This window comes from Marmota marmota, unplaced genomic scaffold (genome assembly GCF_001458135.2).
Source record: "Marmota marmota marmota unplaced genomic scaffold, marMar, whole genome shotgun sequence".
Lineage (NCBI taxonomy): Eukaryota > Metazoa > Chordata > Mammalia > Rodentia > Sciuridae > Marmota > Marmota marmota.
In genome coordinates this window covers 57,680,433-57,706,823 of record NW_025999842.1, presented here as the reverse complement: position 1 = coordinate 57,706,823, position 26,391 = coordinate 57,680,433, and the positions used below count along the sequence as shown (strand labels likewise).

Here is a 26,391-nt window from a genome sequence, read left to right as displayed (position 1 = left end):
ATATGAAAGAAAGCAGAAACAAAGAAGGATGTTCTTGTGTCTTTTCCTCCCATAATTGAATGAATGGAGTGACTAATAATTGAGTTGCAGAAGAATAGGGGAGAAAGAAAAGTAAGAGTTCAGTTTTGGACATTTAAGTCTGAGATGTCCAACAGATATCCTAACACAGGCAACTAACACATAGCCTGAAATTTAGTTGGTGCTTGGTAAAAAGTTATTAATTAATTAAGAAAGCATTGCCTTCTAAGTTTTCTCTAAAGTCAATGTCAAGCCATCTGGGTTATTGTTTATAGAATAAACTTAAATAGTGAATTAGAATTGTAATTAAGTCTTGAAGAATAGATGGGATTCACAGTGAAAATTTGAACAAGTGGAAAAATGTTAGTAATGATATAGGAAAAAATGAAAAATATAGTAGGGAAAGTGAGAAAAGAGTCTGTAATGGTAGATTCTAGAGGCTGATGGGGAGAGAAAGGTTGATGGGTGGTAAATGGTGAAAAATTTGAAAGGTGTGGCTTGGTCCTCTAGGACATACAGAACCAAACAAACTTATATTCAACCATTTATATTTTGTTTTTGTTAGTTCGTTGACAAGGAAGTCACATAATTAAAGTAACACTAGAGAAAATTAATCAGAATGCACAAAAATTGAGAAGACTTTTATTTTATTTTTTTATTGTTGGTTGTTCAAAACATTACATAGTTCTTGATATATCATATTTCACACTTTGATTCAAGTGGGTTATGAACTCCCATTTTTACCCCATATACAGATTGCAGAATCACATCAGTTACACATCCATTGATTTACATATTGCCATACTAGTGTCTGTTGTGTTCTGCTGCCTTTCCTATCCTCTACTATCCCCCCTCCCCTCCCCTCCCCTCCCCTCTTCTCTCTCTGCCCCCTCTACTGACATTCATTTGTCCCCCTTGTATTATTTTTCCCTTTCCCCTCACTTCCTCTTGTATGTACTTTTGTATAACTCTGAGGGTCTCCTTCCATTTCCATGCAATTTCCCTTCTCTCTCCCTTTCCCTCCCACCTCTCATCCCTGTTTAATGTTAATCTTCTTCTCATGCTCTTCGACCCTACTCTGTTCTTAGTTACTCTCCTTATATCAAAGAAGACATTTGGCATTTGTTTTTTAGGGATTGGCTAGCTTCACTTAGCATAATCTGCTCTAATGCCATCCATTTCCCTGTAAATTCTATGATTTTGTCATTTTTTAATGCAGAGTAATACTCCATTGTGTATAAATGCCACATTTTTTTTATCCATTCGTCTATTGAAGGGCATCTAGGTTGGTTCCACAGTCTTGCTATTGTGAATTGTGCTGCTATGAACATCGATGTAGCAGTGTCCCTGTAGCATGCTCTTTTTAGGTCTTTAGGGAATAGACCGAGAAGGGGAATAGCTGGGTCAAATGGTGGCTCCATTCCCAGCTTTCCAAGAAATCTCCATACTGCTTTCCAAATTGGCTGCACCAATTTGCAGTCCCACCAGCAATGTACAAGTGTACCCTTTTCCCCACATCCTCGCCAGCACTTGTTGTTGTTTGACTTCATAATGGCTGCCAATCTTACTGGAGTGAGATGGTATCTTAGGGTGGTTTTGATTTGCATTTCTCTGACAGCTAGAGATGGTGAGCATTTTTTCATGTACTTGTTGATTGACTGTATGTCCTCCTCTGAGAAGTGTCTGTTCAGGTCCTTGGCCCATTTGTTGATTGGGTTGTTTGTTCTCTTATTGTCTAATTTTTTGAGTTCTTTGTATACTCTGGATATTAGGGCTCTATCTGAAGTGTGAGGAGTAAAGATTTGTTCCCAGGATGTAGGCTCCCTATTTACCTCTCTTATTGTTTCTTTTGCTGAGAAAAAACTTTTTAGTTTGAGTAAGTCCCATTTGTTGATTCTAGTAAAAGGAGAGAAGGTAAGCTATTGCAATAACACCGACTGTGGCACCTGTGAAAATATGAAGTCAAGGAGACATTGGATTGGAAATTTGGAGTCAAGGAGATACAATTCCTATCCAATCCAAACCATATGACAGATATCTAAGCACTTGGATGCCTGACATCATGTAGGCCCAGTATGAGTAGCTGGATTCTCGTTCACAGGTACAATCATACACGATTCTTTGCTATTTCTACATGATTTACCTGTGGCAAACAATGGGTTTGCATGGGAAAGAAGGGAAAAGTGACTGGAGAGAACAGGAAAGGAGGGCAGGGGCAGATTATTTAGATTCTTTTAAGTCAGAATACTTTAAGCTCTGTGGAATGACAGGAAGAGTATTAAATATGCACTTGACAATTGAAAGCTGCAATGAAGATGGGTTAGAAAGGTATAATAATGAAAACATGATGTAATGATTCATTTTATGTGTCAATTTAGAGCCACAAGGTACCTAGACATTTAGCCAAACATTTTTTATATATCTTCTTATAAAGGTATTTATAGGTATTTACTCTGCTGCATACAGAGTGTGGACTGGCCAACCTCCCTATACACATGAACCTATTCCTTATAATGGATCCATCTGTCTCTTTCTGTGTCTCTCGGTGGGTTCTATTGGTTCTTTTTTCTGGAGAACCCTGACACACATGATGACCACTGAGGTTTTTGCAGTAGTCTTGGTGGAAAGTAATGACAGCCTGAAGTAGGGTATTGGTAGTGAAGATGCAGAAAGAAGTAGACGATTCAGGATATGTTTTGGAGATGGAGATGATGGGATTTATTATGATTGAATGCAGGAGATCTAGGGGAATAGAAGAAATAAAGAGAATGCCCAGGTTTTATGTTTGAACAACTGAATGGATAAGGGGGGTGAAAGACGGGGTGGTTTGGCAGAAAGGGACATGCTAAAGATGAGTTACCCAGAGATGTCTAAACACAGATAACCATTAGGTAACTGGCACATACATCTGGAGTTCAAGAGCTGACTTGGGAATCGTCAATATACCAGTGGCCTTTAATGCTCTGAAAATGAGTCAGACTACTATCCAGAGGTACATACAGAGAAGAGAAGGGAGCTGAGACCATGCTCTGTGCAGGCTAATACTTAAAGAGGAAGAAATGGAAAGAAAGACTTAAAAGGAGTGACTAGTAAAGTCAAACACAATAGGAAAATGTGTTGTCACTGAAGCCAAAAGAGGAACGCCTTTCAAGAAGGAAGAAGTATTGATGTTGATGAGAGATGAAAATAAAATTCTTGGATATGGCCAGTCTCCCCAGTAGTTCAGACTTCTAAGGAGTAGCATTAGTAGGATGGTGAGGTTAGAAACCATAATGGAGCAGCCTGAGAAAAGAGCCTTGCTACCTTCACCTAGTATGGTGTCCCCCAGGGTCAGTCCTGTTACCACAACTGATCCAACTTCCTTCTTTTTTAGTTTTAAGACAAATATTGCATTAAATCACTTGCATTTAGAATCTTAAAGCATCAGAGTTAGAGAAGAGATTAGAATGGTGGTCACCAGAAGCTAAGTGAGGGTAGAGGTAGGGAATGGGGAGGTGAATAAGTTTTCAAGATCTATTGCACAAGCTGAGCGCAGTGGTGCACACCTGTAATCCCAGCAGCTTGGGAAGCTGAGGCAGGAGAATCATGAATTCAAAGCCAGCCTCAGCAATGTCAAGGTGCTAAGCAACTTGTTGAGACCCTGTCTCTAAATAAAATACAAAATAGGGCTGAGGATGTGGCTCAGGGGTTGAATGTTCCTTAGTTCAATTCCTGGTATGGAAAAAAAAAAAATCCATTGCGCATCATGGTGATCATAGTTAGCATTGTTGTATTATTTATTTCAAATTCTCTAAAAAAAATAGGTTTTAAAGGTAAGTACATAAAGTGATAGATATGTTAATTTATTTGATATAATCAAACATATTCAACTTTCACAATGAATTTAGTTCTGAAGTAGAACAGAACAATGAAACATAATGTTCTTGAAGAGGAGTGTAGTAGAGCTATTTTCCCCTTCGAAGAGAAATGCATCTAGGACATACATGATTTAAGAAAGAAGAAACTGATGATAGAATGGGGAGACTAATTGCAGAAGTGATGTTCCAGAGAAAAATAAAGGAATTATGACATCCAGAGGGCATATGGAGAATTTGGTCCCTAATAGGTCCCAACACACTATCTTAGAATAGTGACTATAATATAGTGACTATATTTATGGATCACCAGCATCAAACAAAAAAGTTAACTCAGAGAGAGACAGATGGATGGTCATTGGAATTCATATGGAAGCACAAGTGATCTGGAAGGACAGACACACTGGCAAAGCTAAATTCAAGTTCTGCATAAGAAACACAGGTTTCTTATGTCACACTTAGGATTCTTCGCTTTCATGCCCCTGAAGCACACAATAAAGAACAACTTTGTAGTACACTGTGAAATGATCCCAGGATGATCTGGATCTTCACACACACACACACAAAAAAAAAATTGTTAAAAAGAAATTTCACTCAGTTTAGTTTCTCTCGGGTTCTTAATAAATAAATAACAAACAGGAATCCCACCAAGTATGCCTTTTATACATTCTACCAAGTACACATTTGCTTTGCTATGACTATCAAAAGTACTAATTGAATCTGTATTGCTTTTTTTCTCTTAAAGTTTTTAGTAATCCTACATTTGGTCTTTTAGGATCTGAAGATGGAGAGACTGGTCTGAAGGATGTGTCACCTCAGTGGAGTCTTTTTATCATTTTGTTGCCCTGTCCTCTGCTAAGTCTGGAGGAGGGAATCCAGAGCCTCTTTGATTCAGTTTCTCCAGAAACAATCCTCAGTTTTTCTCCTAGGTACTGAAGCTGGTTCTCTAGTGTGTATGAGTTGAGAGTGGGGCTTTGGGCCTGGTTTCTCCATTGTAGATCCTTTAGCAGTTGCATACCTCAGCCCTGACATCAGGGGAGTTTTGACCTCTGGTCTCTGAACCTTTCTGGAATGATGTGGGCAATTCTGCTTTTTGACCTTCAGTCTCCTTCTCAGCAAACATTTAGGAGACATTGGATTGGAAATTTGACTTCCCTCTGCTAGGTCATTCTTCCTTTCCTCATTAGCATTCCGGTTCATACACTGATCTTCAGTTATAGATATCTCCAAGTGTCATTGAAGATGAATATTTAAAGACAGACATAATCTTGAAAAACCAGTGTTAAATAGTGCACTAATGGTAAAAAAAAAAAGATCCTCTAAGAACTAAAGAATATGTTATAAGATTGAGTGTGTTTACTGAGTATTAGTCAATTGTTAGAAATGTTGGAGCTTAATACATTTGTTCCAGTTTCTCAAAAATGAGGCTCAAAACCTCAGCTACAGTTTAAGTTTCAAAGTATGTGAAACCTTTATTATTTTAAACTAATTGAATTTATACTCTAAAAAACTAAACCCTCTACCATCCTATAGTTTTTAATTAGGTACAATTTTCTAAGACTGACAGATGATTCTCACATTCTTCATTTAGCACAACTATATGCAATAACCTTGATTCAATATATATATATAAACATATATGAGATGTCAGTGGTGATGGGGGCCAATTTCCAATGCTATTTTTTTTTTGGTATAACCATAACATCCCACTAAATCTTATTGCAATGCTACTAAATAACTAAGTCTTCTACCAAGTTTTATGCCAGAACTTGTAAAACAAATGAAAAACAAAATCAGCTAGTTTCTCATATTTCTAGAACTACCAGCAAATATCATAAAAACTTGATCCATTAAATGTGTACAGTTTACAAAATTCTTCTATCAGTGTTCAGAGGAATAGCTTACTAGACGTCTGAATCTGCATATATTGTCAACTTTGGGTTTCAGAAAGAAAAAGTTGAGTTAAGAGTTTAAAAATCCACATTTTTCTTTACAAAATAGTGGCTACTTTAAAATTTTAATGGTTTGAAAAGACAGTCTTGACCCCTTGAAAATTTGTGCAAGTTATTTTTAGTCAGAGATTCATGTTATAAACTTTTTTTTAAACATGGTTTTCCTCAAAGTTAATGCATGCTTCACTTATAACTAGGTCATTGATTATTCATTGGATATTTGATATGTTATTGGCAGAGTTTTGTCTTTTCCCTTTCTTTAATAGTGATTTTAATCAGATGATCTCTCTGCTGGTCTTGGAGAAGCTGATTTTATTGTGAAAATTATCTGGCAGAGACAGAACAATTGGGAACAGAGGAAAGCACAATCCCAGTCCAAGCAATATGACTGAAAATAAAGCATGCCTGCTACACCAGAAGAGAATGGTGAGAAAATGCAATGAAGTGTCCAATTTGTTTGAATTGGTGCACAAAGAATAACCACTTAAAAAAGTTGACCAGGGAATAGAGGTCTCAGAAAGTAAGAAATCAAGAAGTTGCAGCCCTGGAATTAGCAGAATGAGCAATGAATGTGGGACCCTTCAGAATGCAGGGTGCAAGAGAAAAGCAGAGCAGCAGAGATGCAAACACAGGCCCTGCCACTCAGTCAAGAGGTGGCCTAGGGCAAAGATCAGCCTCTTTGAGTCTGATTCCACCTTTATACATGGAATAAATGATGTTCAGCTTCATTGTTACTATTTTTACAGATAGTGTTTATAACACAGCTGGCAGAGTTGAAGCTTAGAAATGATAGGAGCTATTATAATTAATAATAGTTTCAAAGCAGGATCAGATTTTCTACAGAGCAAAGATCCTTTCAGTGAAGAAGGCAAAATTCATTAACAAAATACAATAGCCAGGATTTCTTGTTAATTAACAAGACGATTTCTTGTTAATTCCTATCAAGTTGGATTTTGTGATTCTGTTCAGTGTCTGTATAGTCCCATCCTGGAAATAGTTTGTAGTCAGCATTCCTTCGATTGTGGTGTAAAAGATCTTGCCATTTCAAATTTTCATGGTTTGGCTGACCCACTATGGAGTAGGGACACAGATCTTGGGCTGGTGGTGTGGTGTGATCACTGAGAGTAGGTTAACTTGCATAGCTTGATCTTTCCACGTCTGCAGTACAGACATACAAGCCAGGTAAACTGGGCATTCAGTGTACCTGAGCTGAATCCCTTAAAGCACCATCACCAGAAGCTACCTTTTCTGAATTCTATGTAAACCAGCCTTGATTTTGATTTATAAGAAGTTACCCGACTATTGGTAAGACTTCTTTAACATACTGTTGTATATTTATTTGCCATCTGAGACATACATAATCATTTTATTTCTTATTTCTTTCATTGGAGCATTCCAAATAAAATAAATGCCTTCTCAAATTGTAGTTTAAATGATGTGTTAAAGTTTTATGGACTTTTTGTTTGAATAAAATGTATATAATGTAAATTTACTGTTTTTACCATTTTTCAGTGTGCAATGCAGTTATCAACTATCACCACTTTCTGGCTCCCAGCCTTTTTCATCATTCCAAAAGGAAACGCTATACTCATTGAGCACTCCCTACTTTCCCACCCTCAACCTCTGGTAACATCCATTTCACTTTCTGTGATTGTGTACTTGGTCTGTTCTAGGTACCTCATGCTAGTGGGATGACCTGGTGTATCTGGCTTATTTTGCTCAGCATGGTGTCTTCAAGATTAATCCATATTGTACCTTGTATTCCTTTTTAAAGTTGTACTATATATATTTTCAAAAGTTTCAATCTCAGATGTTTGAGCAGGTTCTACTAGAATTACACACAAGGTTAAAAACTGGCCAGTAACTTAAGGTTTTGGAAGTGGAGTGATCAGAAACAGGACAAGACTGGTAAAGACCATGCTTATTTCCAGCATGAGTTTGCAACTCTTGTGCCACCTGGGTCTAACTCTAATAATAGATCAGAGGATTGAAGATGTGAATAACAATTCCACTATTTCATAATTTATTTTACATTGTAGTTTAAACTTAGCTGTATCTTTTTTGGAGAGTCAGAAAACAAACACTCTGAAAGAAAATAGAACCAATTCAACCTCCCCACCCCATTCTTTTCCCACATTTCCATTAGCCAGCATTGACTGTATTGGAATGATTATAATCCTACCTGGTAAAGGAGAGAGAAAGGTAGAATTCTTCAGAGTTGACAGCAAGCAAAATCTTATTTCTAATAAAAACTTTGCTTTGTAGACTATTTTTAATATGCCACAGAGTGAATAATTATGTTTTAAAAGTGGTAATAAAATTAAAGGAGACAAGAAGGAGGTGCCTGCTATGAAAGCCAGATTCAAAAACTTCTTTTGAAGCTCTAAAATATCATTAATCTTCAAGTGAAGTAAAAACAATCCTCCTTCTATTCTCACACAGACAGCTGCTAATAGTTATGTAGTTTCAGGAAAAAAAATATTTTGACACGGAAAATGCTAGTGCATTTGGGCATGGGCAACTATGTCTAGAATCCAAATAGATTCAACCAATGAAATATGTTTAGATGTGCCATTGCACTTTGATATACCATTGCCAAGGTTTCTTTTATCAGTATATTGCACAGTACTCATACTGATTTTTCTTTATTAATTTGTACTGTATTCATAAATTTTATGATCAGTTTCTCATCATCATTGTAAAATTATTGGTTGAATCAAAAAAATCATTCATGCAGCAAGTCTTTTTTATTTCATTAGCATCCATATATGATGTTAAATTTAATATAGCTATACTTTAAATGCCAAACACTACTTATGACTTATGAAATTGCACTGTTAGACTATATATTTCTATTTTTATATATGGCCATTGATTTCCATGAAAATCTTTGCCCAAATTAATAACATTCACATCCATGAACACATGACCATCTTTTATGGTTTCCCCAAGTGAACTCAGATCACAGGTTTTGCTTTCCCAGATCAGCTAGACTCAAAAAACTTTTCCTCTTGAAATCAAGGAATAGGCTGTTGCTTTGGATAAGAACTGAATCCAGTGTACCTCCAGAGGACAATTCTTCTATCCCTGATAGGCCTCGTTTGAGTTTCATTATTTTACTTTCACCATTAAATATTAACACAGTACAAGGTCATCTTCCATAATGGTTAAATTTATTTTTCAAATATACTTGAAATGACTCCTGTCTCCTGTAAAAAATAAGAAAATTATTTGCTTTATTTCTTTGTTTTTAAATCTTAGATGTAGATTAGTAAATAACCTGAGGATTTAAAGTTTTTAATTATTGGAAAATCAGCACTTGCTGAACTTGAAGTTATATAGAGCTTAGTAAGAGGTATTAGCAGATATTTCATAGAAAGTGCAACGGTAATCTCTGAATGAAAGATCAAGTTTTGTGTGTATGCTCAAATTTAAAGCCATTATTCAAGTCAGCTTTTGAATAATGTAATGAGGTTTCCTTTTTAGATCCAATTGAAAGAGCAAATATACATAAAACACCCATTAATTATGCAGCCTTACATAGATAGATATATAAAATAAAATACAGTAATTATGATATCTAACAAAAGTATTATAATTAAGTTTTCATGTTATTTTATCTTCAAAACAGTAACTAGTAGCTGTCATTAAAATAAAGAATTGACTGCAGTGTTTCTACGAAGGATTCTTACAATTCTATGCATTAAAAATTCTTCCCCAAAAGATAAATGTCTTTCCTTCTAATCAAACTTAACTATAAATTTATACCTAAAATTATAGATAAATTATTAATAAATTCATATCACATTTTTTCCTATTCGGCCACATTTTACTCTGTCCTGTGATGCTCATAATTATATATATATATATATATATATATATATATATATATATATATATATTTTTGGTAAAANATATATATTTTTTTTTTTTTCCATAGTATTCATATGCCAAATAATATAGAAAAATTAATACTTTGCTTAAATTGATGAGTTAAATTCAATATAAATGTGAATTATGAGCTCTAATATATGCAAATATCAATTTATATTTAATTTAAAAAATATACTTTCATAATATGACTTTCATATTGCATTTTAATTCTATTCAGAAACTAATGATTTTGATAAAATCTCTATTGGTCCTACAATGTTATAGCTACTGAAGTATAGTGGAAATGAAAGAAACATGGATTTTGAAGTCAAGTTCATTTTCATAAAGATGAATATATTCTCTTGTCATAGTTCCAGAGAAGGAAAGCTACATGGAGTCTGGCATTGTCCTTGGGGACATTAAAGCAGAATTGTCAACCCACTATTATGTACTACTATCATGCACTAATAAATAAAAATAATAAAAATATGTAACAAAAAACAGGATTATTTTATGTTTTGTGAAAATATATATCTATGTAAGAGACTGAAAATTTAACTTAATTTTGGTAAAACTGGAATTATGTGTTTTGTCAATTTTGCCTAAGACCTTCTCTTTGTAATTTATCTTGTAGTGGCTGGAAATTAAGCATACTTTATAGAAGGTGTTTGGCAAAATTGGCAAAACTCAGTATTCTTCATAGTAAATATAAACTTCCAAAGTCAAAACCAATATCCTGTTGTTTGGAATGACTAGATTGCTGTAGACTGGATGTCTCTGAAGCACCTACACTCTGTTGGCAACATGTTTTGCAAGAAAAGATCAAACTGAAAGAGGAAATGTGAAAATATGGCATCTCTGCCAGAAACAATCCATTGGATTGGCAATGTGGTGGAGAAACTTTCAGTGCATATCAGCTATCAAACTGTATCAAGCAAAATCAAGACATGTGTGCACATGCACACAAACACACATTCCTTTTATCATATGGATTTTTTTTTCTCCTGAGCTATGCTGACTTCTAGGATGCCAGCTAAAATAAACCCCCAGAAACAACAATAGAACACCAAAAGACAGAGCAGAGATATCTTCTGTCTACCTCATAGAAGCAGCTTCACAGCCCAGGCAAGTCACAGAGTATTAGAAAAAAATACCTGCAATTCTCAGAAGAACAAAATAAGTTCCAGAATAGCTGTAGTGTCCAGTTTTCAACAACAACAAAAAAATGTTTTTATAAAAAAAAATACACAAAATCAGGATCAAAATTGTCAATAGAAACTAACTTGAAGTGGTCAGGGGTTAGATATAATAGATATAATCTTCCAAATAGTATTGTAAATATGTATTTTTTTCAAAAACTTAAAAATTGTTCAAGTAATTCAAGAAAAAGGTATAATATTGAGCAAAATATTCTAACAAAATGGAAACTATGAAACAACTAAAAATTCTAAACCAAAAAAAAAAATCTTAATTAAAACAAAAAACAGATGGTAAAATCAAGTTCGATTTTAGATGGTACAACAAAATTAGTATAAAGATAGACCAATAATAAGTATTCCATCTGAATGTGAGAGAGGGAGAAAATGAAAAACTTTTGCCAAAATTTCAAGTGGGACAGCACAAAAAGATATCAGAAAGGAGAAGACAGAGAAATGGCCAGAAAAAAAAAAAAGTAGTGTAAAATTTCCTAAATTTGTTGAAAACCATGAACTTATAAATCTAAGCTCTATAAAACCCAAATAGAAGGAAAATAGAGAAAATCATACTCAGACACACCAAATTCACATAAGAAAATCCAATAATGTAATAAAGTAGTGATAGAAAAATGATATATTATATTGATAGGGATTATATTATGATTGATGTTTGACTTTTTTTTTTTTTTTTGGTATAGGGGATTGAACCTAGGGGCGTTGTACCATTGAGCTATATCCCCACATTCTCAGCCTTTTTATAGTTTATTTTGAGACAAGGTCTCACTAAGTTGCCCAGGTGGGCCTTGAACTTGCAATTCTCTGGCTTCAGTCTCCTTAGTGGGATGCCTGACTTTTCCTCAGAAACGACAGAGGCTTGATGATATGGGAATGACCCCATTTAAAGTTCTGAAAGAAAAGCAGCTATTATTCAAGAAATCCATAGATCAGATAAATTATTCTTTTAAATTAAAGCTAAAATAGGTTTAGAATTTTTGAAAGTGAGAGATTTAATGTTAGTAGAACTACACTGTTTAAATGTTACAGAAAGTCTTTCAGACTAAAGAAAATTGCACCACATAGAAATTCAGATATACAGAAGAGACCAAAGATTACCAAAAAGGATAAATGCATGTTATATGAATTATTATATATAGTTTCTATTCACTTATTTGAAAATATATGCATCTTTAAAACAAAATTTATACTATGATAGTATTGGGATTATAATGTATATATATATAAACTATCCAAAGAATGGAGTAATAAGCAACTATACTTTCAAAATTTTCTATATGCAACTGAAAACCATTAGTTAAGAACATTTAGATAAGTCAAAATTACATGATATAATCTCTAAGCAACTGGTAGTAATTGAAATGTATATGTTAAAAATGCTAATACTAGATTTATGATGCAATACTACAAAATATTTGCTTAATACAAAAGAAAACAGAAAAGAAAGGGTATAGGAACAAAACAGAAATGAAACAAAATTTCTGAAACTCAGCTAAATTGCAGACATAAATAACATCGTATACATAGTTTTATTAGATGTGAATTGACTAAACACACACAAAAAAAGGTAGACAATATCAAACTGGATGTAAAAGCAAAACTTTTATTAAAGACTCAGCTCCCTCAAAAAGATACAAGTTTTAAAAAAAGACAAATAATTTGAAAGAAAAAGAACAGAAAGCAAGGTAAAATCAGAATAAGCATGAGGAAGCTAGAGTTATATAACAATATAAGACAAACTTCTAGCCAAGGAATATTCCTACAGAAAACATAAGACATTTCATAAACTTAAAAAGATCAATACAACAAAAAGATGCAAAAATTATAAATACATTTGTAATTATTATTACAGAGCTCCCCAAACAGGCAGAACCGAAAGAAAAAATAATAAAATTTAACACCATCAAGAGTTCAAAGCTCATCTCACGACTTGATAACCTAGACAGAAAATCATGACAAACATCCAAGACTTGAACTGAGCAGTCAACTGGTTGACAAGTACAGAAAACACTATAAGACAACATAACATAAAACACAACCTCTCAAGCCATAGAGTACTTACAATACAGACCAGAGACCATGCAGCAATGCCTGAAAAAATTAAAAGAACCATAGTCCTACAGAATGTGTTCTCTGATAAAAACAAAATTAAACTCGAATTAAAAGCAAAAACATGTCTGGAAATTCTCCCAAATATTTGTAAATCAAACAGCACAGTTGTAAGTAATCCATTGGATAAAAAGGAAATCAAAAGAAGAAGAAGATATATGGAGAAAAATAATAATGCACTTGTGATCTATCAATTTGTGGAATTAAATTTAGTACTTAAAGGGAAATTTATAGCATTTTATGTTTATATTGAAACAGAAGAAAGAGCTAGAACCAATGATAAAAGTTTCTGACTTAAGAAATTAAGACAAAAAAGCTAAAAATTAAACCTTATCCAAATAGAATGAAAGGAACAAACAAGAGCAGAAATCAATAAAATATGTTTAAAAGTAAGACAACAGAGAAAATAAGTGAAACAGGAGTGGTTTTTTTGGAAAAATTTGATGGAATTGATAAAACTTAGCTTGGTGGATCAGTAAAAAAGAAAAAAAAACGGAAGTTGGCAAGATAGGAATGAGAGGGTTCTACAGGTTACTAAAAGGATGAAGAGGAAAATTTTTATAAATCTTCCACTGATAAATTTAATGTTTAACATGTTCTTTAGAAACAACTGTCACAATCTGAGTCAAGAAGAAACAAATCTGAATAGCCCTTTAAAAATCTGAATGCTAATTAAAAAATTAATTCATAATTAAAATGCTTTCTACAAAGAAAATTCTGGGACTTTTTGACTCCACTGACAAATTATATCAAACCTTAAAAAGGAAATATTAATCCTATAAAAATTCTACCAGAAAATAGAAGAAAAGGAAACAGTTGGAAACTCATTTTATGAGGCCAATATTACTTTAAAAATTTTTTTTTCTTCTAGTTATTGATGGACCTTTATTTTATTTATTTATGTATCTGCTGTGCTGAGAATTGAACCCAGTACCTCACACACACAAGGCAAGTGCTCCACAACTGAGCCAAAATCCCAGCCCAAGGCCAATATTACTTTAATACAAAGATCAGAAAGAAAGAATAAAAAGAAAAACAACTCAACATTATAGAACAAGAAGATTACAGACCAATATTCCTCATAAGCAGAGACACAAAAAAATTGTAATAATACATTACCAATTAAATACAACATGATATAAAAATACAAGGGGAATAAAATATTTGTATTTGAGATGGAACCTGAAAGTTGAAAAATGTTTCAAATAATGAGAAGGAAAAATGAAGAATACTGCTTTAAAGTCAGATAGATGTGGACTTGCTTTGTACCTCTGGAAGGTTGCTAAATCCAAATGAATGTTTTGCACATTGCCAAAATAGAATGGAGCGAACTTGGATTCTGAGAATGAAGGAGGAAAAAAAGTGGCTCTGGAGGTTTGTGGCTGGATGAAGAGGGTGATAATTTCAAAATGAGGTAGGGAAGAAAGTCTGGACCTTCTTTTCTAGGAAAAAAAGATCAGTAGGGCATTTTTTGATAGTAAAGTGCAGTGAGACAACTCTCCCTTTCTGGTGGAGTATTCTAGCACTCCTGGAACTTTCTGCTCTTTAACTAATCTTAGCTTTAGGTGACTCATCTGTATTGGGGACAGAAAAAGTAAGTGAGAGTGAGTGAGTGAGTGCATGCTTGAGAGAGAGAGAGTGTTGCTGTATTGCCATGAGGACAAAGACCTCACCCATGCAAACAGGACTACCACTGTTATTCAAATGACAAATGCCCTTTTCAGGTAGATTATTTGCTTAAGCCAGGCTGCTATCTGGTTTTAGAGCTTGCTTTTCCTGTAGCCAAAAGCAGCCTCTGTGTGCCCTCAGGGTGCTCTCAGGTCAGAGGTTCCTGAAAGAAGACTGTCCTTGTTCCCCTTCTTCCTCTCCTCACTCCAGAATGGACTATTGTATAAAATGACTTGCCCCAGGATGAGGCAAACCCACTTATGAATTAGTAGGGAATAAAAGAGAATCAGAGAAATTTATTTAAAAAAAATCTGTACACAAAATAGAAAATTAAACATTTGTAAAAAAAAAAAATAGCACGTGGATATACCATGACATTGGCACCAGATCTTCCTAGGGTTGATTAGGAGTGAGGCATTGTTCCCATTTCTGACTGGGACAGCACTGGGAAGACTTCAGGAGGCTGTAGCAGTCAAGGGGCTCCTAGGAATCTGATCCTTCATGATTTCTCTTCTGAAATTCCCTTTCCTACTTTTTTTTCTTTTTTCCCTTACAGCATTTCTCCCACCCACTCAGGTACAGGCCTCCTCCTGCTCTTTTGCTCTCTCTATCCACCATCAAAGGGCGCTGCTAACTGTCCAACTAAAAAGTTCTAGAAAAGCTAGTACTAAGTGCTAGAACTAGAAGTGTCCTGCCTGCCTTCTTCCTCGGGTGTTTGTCTAAAGTTCAGAGAACACAATCAAGTACGCAATAGTAGTAGAGGTAATTTTTAGGAGTAGGATCCTGTTAACAGCTAGGAAATCAGCTCTACCTATTGGATTTTAAGTGATCTACAATCTGCAGCAAGTTTCCAATAGTTAAGAATCAGAAAAATATCAGAATGCCAACTGGAATAGGAATGTTTAGGGTTCATCCTTAAGAAGATCAAGACAGATCATACCAATGTTAGGACAGAATCCAAAGAAATTTAAAGGGGATGTGGAAAAAAAAAAAAAAAAGACTGGGAGGGCTTTCCTTGGATTGTGTCTGGATGGAGAGAACTCTAGTCAAAGAAAAATATTATTTATGGACCTCCAAGGTGTATACAAATGTAAATCATGGACACTTGATATTTGAACTGTTGAGAAACTTGAATATTAAGTTGGAAGCCCTGCAGCCCCCATGTCATTGCCAAGTTGTTATTAAATTCCTCCCTGAAATATCCTCTTGGTTTAGTGAGAATATTTTCATAAGTGCCCAGAATTCCTCTAGAAATTTTTGTGCTGTCTCCGTGCTTGAGGCTAACAAAGATATGCCCTCTGAAACCTTCCAAAATAGGGTTTTGCTGGGGTATCTTTTTGTTCCATTTTATTTTGTTTACAGAAACTTTCTATTCTTTGAGCACCTGGACTTCATTGCAACATTTGTTTCTCTGCATGCATTCAGATGCCTATGCTAATGACTAATTAATAATGCAGAAATAACCAATTTCCTCCCCTTAAGGGAGGAGTATCTACCAGAAATGTTGGCTGAAACATGTGGCTTTAAGATTTATTATGCATGAAAAACAAGGAACTGGTGGGTGGTCAGTACAATGTAGTGGTCACAATGGAAACCAGAGCAACTTGAAAAGATCCTTCTGGAAAATATGATGTGTATATTTAGAGACAAACATATATAAAGACTCTTGTTGGGCAGTGAGTACATTTAGTATAGCTCAAAACAGAATGTTTAGCCATTTGGCTTATTAAAATGTAAATGGCAAAAACTGGTGACAGAAGAAAATCTAAATTGTCATTGAGCTAAATTATCAGTGGAATAAATTACTGAGGAAAGGAGAATAATGTACTTGTTTTTCAAAGCAAGAATGATGATAGAGTAGATCTACCTGAATACAAAGAGATGAAACCCAGGACCCCAATCCACATTTTATTTTGGTGGGATTGATTTATTTTGTGTTCTGCTGAGGCAAGGTACTGAGTCTGAGCCCCGACTCCCCTACCTGAGGCTCTGGAAGAGGAGACTGAGGTGTGACCTTTTATCAGTGCTACTGATTCTCCTTTGGGAAGTTATGCTGGGGGCTCATGGAGGTCCCCAATTTTCTGACGCAGGACATAAAATAAATTATAAGTAATAACTACCTCTGTGACTACTCTGACCTCTGTCCTGTGAACACTCTAAAACATTGAAGATATATTCCAGCTTGATTTACTTTTAAAAAAAGCCCAGTACAATATTGAGTTCTCTGACTCCTCAAGTACAGATGTTTCCCAATTTCTTTCTCTCTTACCCTCTGTGTGTACTCACTTGCCTGGCTGCTTTTTCTTTCTTTTCTTTTATTTTCTCCCTCTCTCTCTTTCCCTCCCTCTCTCCCTCCATCTCTTCCTTTCTTTTTTAATACACTTGCTGGTTACTGAGGTCTCACAGTCACACCTAGCACAGGCCAAACTCCGCAGTAGGCTCAAAAGAAGTGAAAGGTGCGGTTGGCTTGTGTTCTTGTTTTTTATAGTTGCCGTCTGTCTGGAAAACCCTTCTTGCTCATCCTGGCACTTGCCCAAATTTCAACATGATTTTTTGATGAGGAAGTAAATGATCAAATGCTAACTTCTCTACTGCAATGGACTGCATGTTTGTGTCTCCTTCAAATTCATACATTGAATTCCTGATTCCCAGTGTGATGGTATGAGGATGTGGGACCTCTGGGAGATAATGTTCATTGAGAGTAGAGCCCTTATGAATGGGATTAATGATCTTACAAAAGGGACCCCAGAGAGTTCTCTTATCCTCTTTCTGCCAAGTGAAGATACAATAAGATGATCATCTACATCCTGAAAGGAGGTCCTTTTCAGAACCCACCCAAGACAGCTCTCTGATCTTGGGTTTCCAGGGCTCTAGAACAGTGAGAAATAATTTTCTGTTGTTTTTAAGCCAACTACTCTCTGAGACTTTGTCATAGCAACCTTAACAGACTAAGAAATCCGCAAGGTCTTCTCTCTACTTTGAATAATGATGATCCTCATTTTTCTGCCCAGCCAAGGTTTCTTGAGGCCTGGGTCTGCTTTACTCATGCCTGAAATCTCTGAAGTACTTAGCACTGTGCCTTGTATATATAGGACACTGCCTAATCATAAAACAAGTCCCAGACTCACGAAGAAATGAGTAACAATAGCTTTACAGAATATGGGATGAACAGGTGACAAGATGAGTGGTCCACACAAAGATGATGCAGAACCTGAGAAAAGGGAGATCCAGATGCAGAGCTGAGGAAAGTCTTGTGAAGAATAAGGCAGAAGAGCTGGACACAGGACAGTGGGAATTAGTCAAATGTAAAGGAGGAACGAAAGCTATCATCGCTGTCCTTAAGAGAAGTTTGGAATAGAAATGAGAAATCATGTAAAATAGTTCTGCTTCTACTGGCAAATCCAATCTAAGAATCTATCATTGTTATTAGAGATAACAATGATACCCAATTTATATGGGCCATTTTAATACAGAGAAAAGTTAATCTGGACCTGAGAAGTCTCTTGTCCTTTCCTTGTGCTTTATAAAGTAATGCATTTTTTGATATATTCCATTTGACCTCCATCACAAATATATTTAACTATAACAACCACAACACAACTAGCAGCTTCTACTTGCCTCTTTCAGTTTAGGAATTTGAGACTCAGAGAAGCCAATGATTTGTTTAAATTTTCATGCTTAGTAGAGAATGAAGTTTCAAATCTAGATTCTCTGACACCCTCACCAGCTCTTTCCAACATTTCCTTCTGCTGCTGGGTACACATTAACTGCTCACAGGAGCTTCACAGGATGCATCAGGAGCTGTGAATGTGATATGGACGTTTGTTGGTACTGACTGCTCAACATCCCTTCTCTCTTTCCTTTTGGGGCATTGACATCTCCCAGTTCCCTACCACATCCTATTGTGCAACCTTGGAGTACCAGAAACCAAGGAGCCCTCCTTCAACTTGCAAGTGGTGACAACAAAGCCAAATCCAAACTAACCAGGTTTTGCCATCCAGGATTTTGAGTCTTGAGAGTACTTGGAACTCACACCTTCTAGTTCTGATGGCTCACTGGTGAACTCAACAGGGTTTCTGTTGTCACAGAATCCCCTGGAGCCAGCTGCTTCCTGTGAACTTTCTTATCCAGGTTCTTGTGCTTCCCCTTCAGTTCTGTGATCTCACTGAGCCAACGCAGTAAACTCCCTTTCACTTCCATTGTTCAGAATCTGTTTACCTTGCTAGAGACTGGATTTCTCCCAGTGCATCGATAACATGGATTAATAAAAAAAAATTAAATACATCTTGTGTGTGATGTAAAACCTGATATATGTATGTGCATGTGTATGAGTATGTGTCTTATATGTGTGAGAGAGAGAGAAAGAGAGAGAGACATAGAGAGACATGTATGTAGATTGAAATAGTAACGAATAGAGGTTCAGATCAAGGTAAAGTTATCAGTTTGGGAGGTCTTTTGAATTTTTCCACTTCCTTAGTAAGTAAAATATATAAAATCAATGACTTTATTCAGACACCATTATCTTACCTCTCTTGGACCTCTGTTAGAGTATTATTAGCCCATTTGGTTGTGAAGTCACAGATGCACACTGGTGCACATCTGATTTTCTCCATAGAACCTAAGCCCTTGTCCACAGGACCCATGACTCACTCACCACTCAGTTTTCCTTACCAGAGGATGGGTATGTAACACTAAGTGGTTCCTAAAGATGCCTTTGCTGTCTTGAGTTTACATATTTTCCACTTGGAGTTTTAGAAACATATTTTGGAAAGAGACCTACAGATTAATTAATCCATGCTTTATAAATAAAGAAATAAATAGAATAAATTAAGTGATTGAATTAGATGGCATACAAAGCTAGAGACAAACTGAAAGCCCAGGTCTCTTGACTTGCAAGCCTACAGACTAATTCACCTGCTAATTTCTCATGTCCATGTTTCATCTTCTAAGTCTAAATGCATTTGGCTTTACAGCAAGTGTTATCAGCTCTGTTCTTGAAGAATGAGCCTTGTAACTTTTGCATGAGTAGAAGTCATTTTAATTCATTTAAACCAGAGTGGAAATGCCTATAGCAGAATTCATGCCTTTCTTTTCTCTTTCTTTCTCCAGCACACCACTTAGTCTTCTGAGAGCACAAGCGCAACAGGAAAAAGATCTGCTTAGTGTGTACATTATGGACCTAAAAAGGTGAGAAAGGACCTGCTGTTAGAAGACAGTCCATGAGGCTCAGAAGCTTCCTAAAGGAGACTCCTCTGGCCTTTCAGAGCAAAGGAGTTGGAGAAAGCACTTTGGTGTCTTTTCCTCCCACACCAGGCTGACTTTCCACACATCTGGCAGCCACCTTCTCACTTCCCCAAATTTCCAAATATCACATGGAAATTCTGATGTCTAAGTCTCAGTTTGTACCCAAGAAAGACATCTCTGAGTCTAAACTTTGAAATTCCTGACTGAAAATCTCTGATTTGATAAAATGATATATGAATACACACACATTTACCAAAAACATTTAGGAAAGGATATGGCTAGCTAAAAATGTCACTTAACTATCCTAATTGAGGTTTTCTCATGCCTTGACATTTTAGAATGAAAGCTAAAAATGTCACTTAACTATCCTAATTGAGGTTTTCTCATGCCTTGACATTTTAGAATGGAGTCATTTTTTTTAGAGAAATATACCCTGTAAAGATGTTTGATACATATTTGATAAACATACATAGATAAGAGTTAAAGAAGGTCAGGCTAAAGAAGAGAAATGGCAAAAAAAAAATTCATCATGGAAAACTGAGATGGAGAGTTATCATCACTGTCTACAAATATGTTTTTTTTTTTTTTGTATGACTGAGAAAGACACCAAATCCTTGCAAAACTGTTATTTATGAAGAAATCATCTTTTCCAGAGGAGGCAGAACTATTCACAAGGAAATTATAAATTTTTGAACAGAGAGAAGAGTAAAAAAAGAACTCTTTTTAAAAATTAGAATGAATGCTCTTGGTAATGAAAGTTAAATAAGGATCCCTTAACCTGGATATATGTTGGCCCAAGTAGTCTCACTCAATTACCACAATTACTATGTAACATGCTATGCTATGATTTTAGAAACATTATTTCATTAATTCTTTTAGTTGTTCCATGAGTATGTGTAGTTGATCTCCATAGTATAGATGACAATATTCAGGCTAAAATCACATGATTGGAAAGCAACGAAACCAGCTTTTGAATTCTGATTTTGCCTGACACCCTAGTCTAATTCATATCACCACACCATATGCAGGGCAAAATATATATTCTGTAATTGAAGAGATTCAGATGTGCATTCTGTTTTCCCCATTTATTAGCAAATATGACCCAATGAAATTCACTTTTGAACCTCTATTTATTTACCTGTACACTAAAGGTAATAAAAATAGTAACATGCTGTTTTATGTTTAAGATTGAGAAAAATGAAACTTCTGGTATGTAGCATTTTACTCAGTGATTTCCTTCTCCTTCCTTGAGTACTTCTTATGTTAAAACTGTCAGTATCCTAGTCTCAGATCAAAGTAAAGGGACATACTGAGAATTCAGAGGGAAGAGAAAGATAAGAATGCAGTTCTTGGACACACACAACTTCACTGTTTCTCCCTCCTTCCCATAGCACAGTAAAAAGTGGATGTTGACTGCTACTGTGTGACATCTGTGTTAGTCAACTTATTGATGCTATCTATCTATATATATAATTTTTTTTGAAAGAAGAAAGTTTTATTTTAGCTCATGGTTTCCGAGATTTTGGTCCAGGGTCAGATGGTGCCACTTCTCTGGGCCTGAAGCGAGGCAGAACATCATGGTGGAAGGGCATGGTAGAAGAAAACTTCTCTGCTCACAGAAGCAGAGGAAGAAGGACAGAGTAGAGACAGGGAAAAGATAAAGTCCTCCTGGTGACCTACTCGCACCTGCCTACAGTTTCCACCACCTCCCAGTACTACGTTTATTTTTCAATCCACTGATGAAGTCAGAACCCTCATGATCCAATCGTTTTTCAAATGCCCCACCTCTATACACTGCTACATGGGGGGTCTGGCCCTCAAAATATGATTCTGAGGGACACTTCATATCCAAACCATAACTGACACCCACTGTCAGTTTTCAATGAAGTATGGAGGCAGTGTTCTGAATTTTCTTTATATTTATTTATTTATTTATTTATTTATTTATTTATAGGTGTAGATGAACACAACACAATACCTTTATTTTTATGTGGTGCTGAGAATCGAACCCGGGTCCCGCTCGTGCTAGGCGAGCACTCTACCGCTGAGCCATAATCCCAGCCCCATGTTCTGAATTTTCATTGGTAGCAGGGGAGGTGTATGGGAGAGGGTCTACTTTACGGTTTACTGCCTTGGTGACAGCAGAAACAATAATCATAATAAAAATTTGTGAAATACTTTAAGTGTGTCCTTAGTGATTACCAGAACAGAAGAAAATCTTATTTGGGGAGTCCAGAGCATGATGCAAATCAGTACATTTGTGTGGGTGTCATGTGTCCTGGTCTTTCTGTAACCCATGTCCCTGCCTTTCAGCTCCCCAGTGATCTACTTCTCCCTCTAGGTAACACTTAGTATGTGGGAAGCTGAGTATGTCTTTCTTTGGTGAAGAAATGGATGGAACAGTGCATTCAGGTCCTGTGCTTATCTAAAAGGAGTGACAGAAACTGTTCCTTCCCAGAACCTTCTGCATGAAACAGTTTCTAGACAAACTTCTCTTTTGCCCTTCATTGCTTCTCCAGAATTTCATTTTGTCAGAAGAGAATGGGTGCCCTGAAGAGGAGTCCAAGGAGGTACCAGAGAGAAGGAAGAACTTAAGACCAACAGGATCCTTGGCATACATGACAGAAATGAGTTTCAGCATGGCGCCAGTTAAAGTCAGAGAGTGAGGTTTATATAGAAAAGCATATACACAATCAAGGGATGACAGGGACAGTCTAAAGACAGAGATGCGTTTGGGGACAAAGCAAAGAATATACATTCAAAGGAGAGTGTAAGCCATCTCAAGAGTGAGATATTTGTTTGGGGGAGGGAGGTCTCAGCTCTTCTTTTAAAGGAAACTTGGTGAGGAGTAGGTTTGGGAAGGCATGTAGGAATGTTATCAGTCTGGTGATCTCATTACAGGATCTGGTGGTCTGGTCAATCTCCAGATCCTCAGGTTGACATGGACTTTATTATCTGATCAATAGATAATGCTGGGAAGTCCTCAAAATTATGGGTTCCTCAAGATAGCCTGGCTCTCTTTGATCAATCTAATTATAGTGGGTTAGTTATCAGTGCCCAGGATGATTTACAGACTTCTCAGAAAACTTATAGATATCCCAGATTTCTCTTGGAAATAATAGGTTTGAAAAGGAGACAGACTTAGGGAGTGACAGACCTCAAAAAGTAGGCAGGACTACGAAATTAAAATCTTATTTTCTTTTATATATCCTTTTATATAGCCTTCCTTTTTCTTATGTCTTCTACCTCAGCCATGCTAACAAGGCCTACTCTATTGTTATTCCACTTGTTAATGAGTGATAAGATGGCCCTCCTTATTTAACCTTGCTCTGTGAAGGTCAGGAGGAGAGTGGGAATGCTCCTGAAGTATTATGAATGGGGAATAAAATTTGTCCTGTCCCATTTGTGTGTGTGTGTGTTTTTCTAGTTCATGAAAAAAATGTTTCAAGGTGGAGTTAGTAGACAATCTTAAAATGAGTGCCCTGAAAACATAAACTTCACAAAGTTCCTATAGAAAACAGGAAAAGGGAGATACTGTTAACAATCTATCCCAGGAGCCCGAGTAGCTGGGATTGTAGGAGTGTGCCACTGTGTCTGTCATCTTTTGATTTTTTTATGATAGTCATTCCAAAAAGTGTGTGGGAATGTCTCATTGTGGTTTTAATTTTAATTTCCCTGATGATTAGTGAGGGATACACTCAATTTTTATTTTCAGTCTTGAGATTCTGGGCACTGTGGCACACTCCTATAACCCCAATGACTCCTGTGGCTAAGGCAGGAGAATCACAAGTTCAAGTCCATCCTGAACAACTTAGTGAGACCCTGTCTCAAAGAAAGAGAGGGAGAAGGGTGAGGGCTGGGAATGTCGTTAGGTGAGTTCAGTGTTAAAACATTCACGGTTCAATCCCTAGCAATGAAAATAAAACAAGACACAAGATAGCAAGTGTTGGAGAGGCTGTGGAGAAGAAGAAAACACTGTACGGTCCAGATGGAAATGTCAGCTGTGTCAGCTGGTGTAGTCATTATGGAACACATTATGGAGAGTCCTCAAAAATCTAAAAATAGAAGTACCATATGATCTAGTAATCCCACTTCTGAGTATGTATCCCAGGAATTGAAATCAGGACATTGGGGTATTGAGGGTGTAGCTCAGTAGTAGAATGCATGCTTAGTATGTGTGAGGTCCTGGGTTCAAGCCCCAACACCACACATACACACACACACCCCCCAGAATGTTGAAGGTATTTCTGCACTTTCATGTTCATTACAGCACTATTGATAATATCCAAGACATGGGATCACCTAAGTGTTTAATAGATGTGGTATATATGCCACATATTTATCTATGGATGGCATGTATTTGATGATAGGTATTTCTTTCTAAAGACAGAAATGCTGTCATTTGCAACAGCAGGAATGGCCTGAATGACATTTTGCTAAGTGAAATAAAGCAGATGCAAAAAGACAAATACTGCCTGATGTCTCTTGCATGTGGAGTCTTAAAACGCTGAAGTCATAGAAGTAGGGAATAGAATGGTGGTTACCAGACTGGGCTGGTGGCGGCAGAGATAGTGGAGGTACTGGTAAAGGAGATAAGATTTCAATTAAACAGGTGGAACATTTTGAGATCCATTATACAGCATAGTGAGTAATAAAAAATAAAAATACATTAATAATAATATATCATATAACTGAAAATTGCTTAAAGAGTATATTTTACATGTTCTCATATGGATTTGAGGTGATGGATTTATTGTCTGGCTTGATCTAATCATTCCATAATATATACCTAATAAAATATCATGTTGTACCTCATAAGAAAATAAAATTATTATTTGTCAAAGTAATAAAATACAAAAAGGGAAAATTTTAATGTACCTCTTTCCTCTTTTAAAAAAAACCTATTAATAGGCACTTTCTCAGATTATTTTGTAGGATGGTTATTCACTTAGGTTTGATAGCTGCATAGAATCTTCTAGAATGTAAACTGTATAAAGGAGGGCTTTATTTGATTTTGTCTATTGCTGTATCCCAGCTCCTAATAGAGATGGAATGTAATAAATTTTTGTGGAATTAAGCAATAAGTTGGGCACTTCATTGCTTATAACCATCTATCTCTAACCACATATTTCTATTTATTCCTCTAGTTTTTCATTCCTATCCCTATTCATCTTCTCTCTCTCTGCCTTCTTATCCTCTCCTCCTGTTCTCTCACTTCACTAACTCACACCCACCCCTACATCACACACACACACACACACACAGAGTTTCCTTACATTATTTTTTATATCTTCTTAAGTTCTAAGAAATTTAAATCATGCTGTCCTTAACCATTTGACAAGAGTTTGGATGTCTACAAGCCAATTAATGTCCATGTACACATAATGGTGACTTGATAGAATAACATGTCCCCAAATTATCACTTTGGAGGGATTTTATACTCACCATGAAAGAGAGAAGCTGGAATTTGGTCATCCCCGTGCTCCTCATACTTCCTCTGTAATTTTCATACTTGCCCAACGTACTTGTACTGAGTTGAATGTCACACACAAGGCTATGGTGGGTTTTGCAATCTAAGTGTGTCTGTTGTGAAAACCATAACCACTTAAGCACAGTTGCTCACTAAAGTAAGAATTATTCCAGGAAATACAACTCTTACATACATATATTTTTTTCCTACTGAAAACCTCTTTTCCATCCAAATGAATAAGATAAAATCTATGATAAGGTTGTTTCTCAGTTTGTTTTTAAATTTCATAAATATTCCATCTAAACACAACCTGAGGGAGTGGGATTGTAAATCCTAAGGCAACTTAATGAGAACCTGTTTAAAAAAAAATAAACAAGGCTGAGGATACAACCTCAGCCACACTCAGTGGTAAAGCATCCCTAGGTTGTGTCCCAAGTACCAAACAAATGAACAAAACAAAGATACTTAAGAGCAGAGGTTTGCCATTAACTCAACTACCTGGTTTAAATAAAAAGGTTATGAGTTTTGGTGTTTGCCAATAGCTGTGGTGTAAATGTTAATAAAACTACAAAACTTCTTCAGTATCAGATTGGCTATTCTGAGTCTTGCTTTCCACACAAATTCAGAATTTAAGTGCTAGCTGGCCATGATGGCATATCTGTGAAACCCAGCCTTGTACATTTCCCTAGACAACCAAGGGGAACAGTGAAGGCTATAATTGTCCTAATGGGGGTCAGCTTGACCTTTTTGTTAGTAACTGGCCCAACTCTAACCAGAATTAAGGATGTATTCTTTAAAGACCTGCTCATCTCCCTTCAAGATCTCTCTCCCATTGCTCTGTCATTGCAGTAGACACAGAACAGTGGCTTTCAACTCTGCACATGAAAACATAAAAACCAATATGCCAGTAACTGGGGTCTGCCCCAGGACTTTTGAATTGTCTGCAGTGGAGAGCCAGCACAATTATTATTTTTTAAAAGCCTTCCATGTGA

General features: G+C 36.0%; 2 long non-coding RNA genes across 3 annotated transcripts; one reads left to right on the top strand and one right to left on the bottom strand.

The window, feature by feature from the left end:
• Positions 1 to 4,470: 4,470 nt before the first annotated feature.
• LOC107155820 lies at positions 4,471 to 13,277 on the bottom strand. 2 transcript variants are annotated; one of them, XR_007345925.1, is made up of 4 exons: positions 12,971 to 13,277; positions 10,797 to 10,851; positions 8,951 to 9,033; positions 4,471 to 5,166 (listed from the first exon to the last, which is right to left on the bottom strand). It is a non-coding gene; the product is annotated as an uncharacterized LOC107155820 (long non-coding RNA). The 2 variants fall into 2 exon arrangements; XR_001505252.2 differs by lacking the exon at positions 12,971 to 13,277 and having other exon boundaries at positions 10,797 to 12,065.
• Positions 13,278 to 14,333: 1,056 nt separating this feature from the next.
• Positions 14,334 to 23,305, top strand: LOC107155815. The gene is made up of 3 exons (XR_001505251.2): positions 14,334 to 14,431; positions 19,795 to 19,872; positions 22,449 to 23,305. It is a non-coding gene; the product is annotated as an uncharacterized LOC107155815 (long non-coding RNA).
• The last annotated feature ends 3,086 nt before the right edge of the window (positions 23,306 to 26,391 follow it).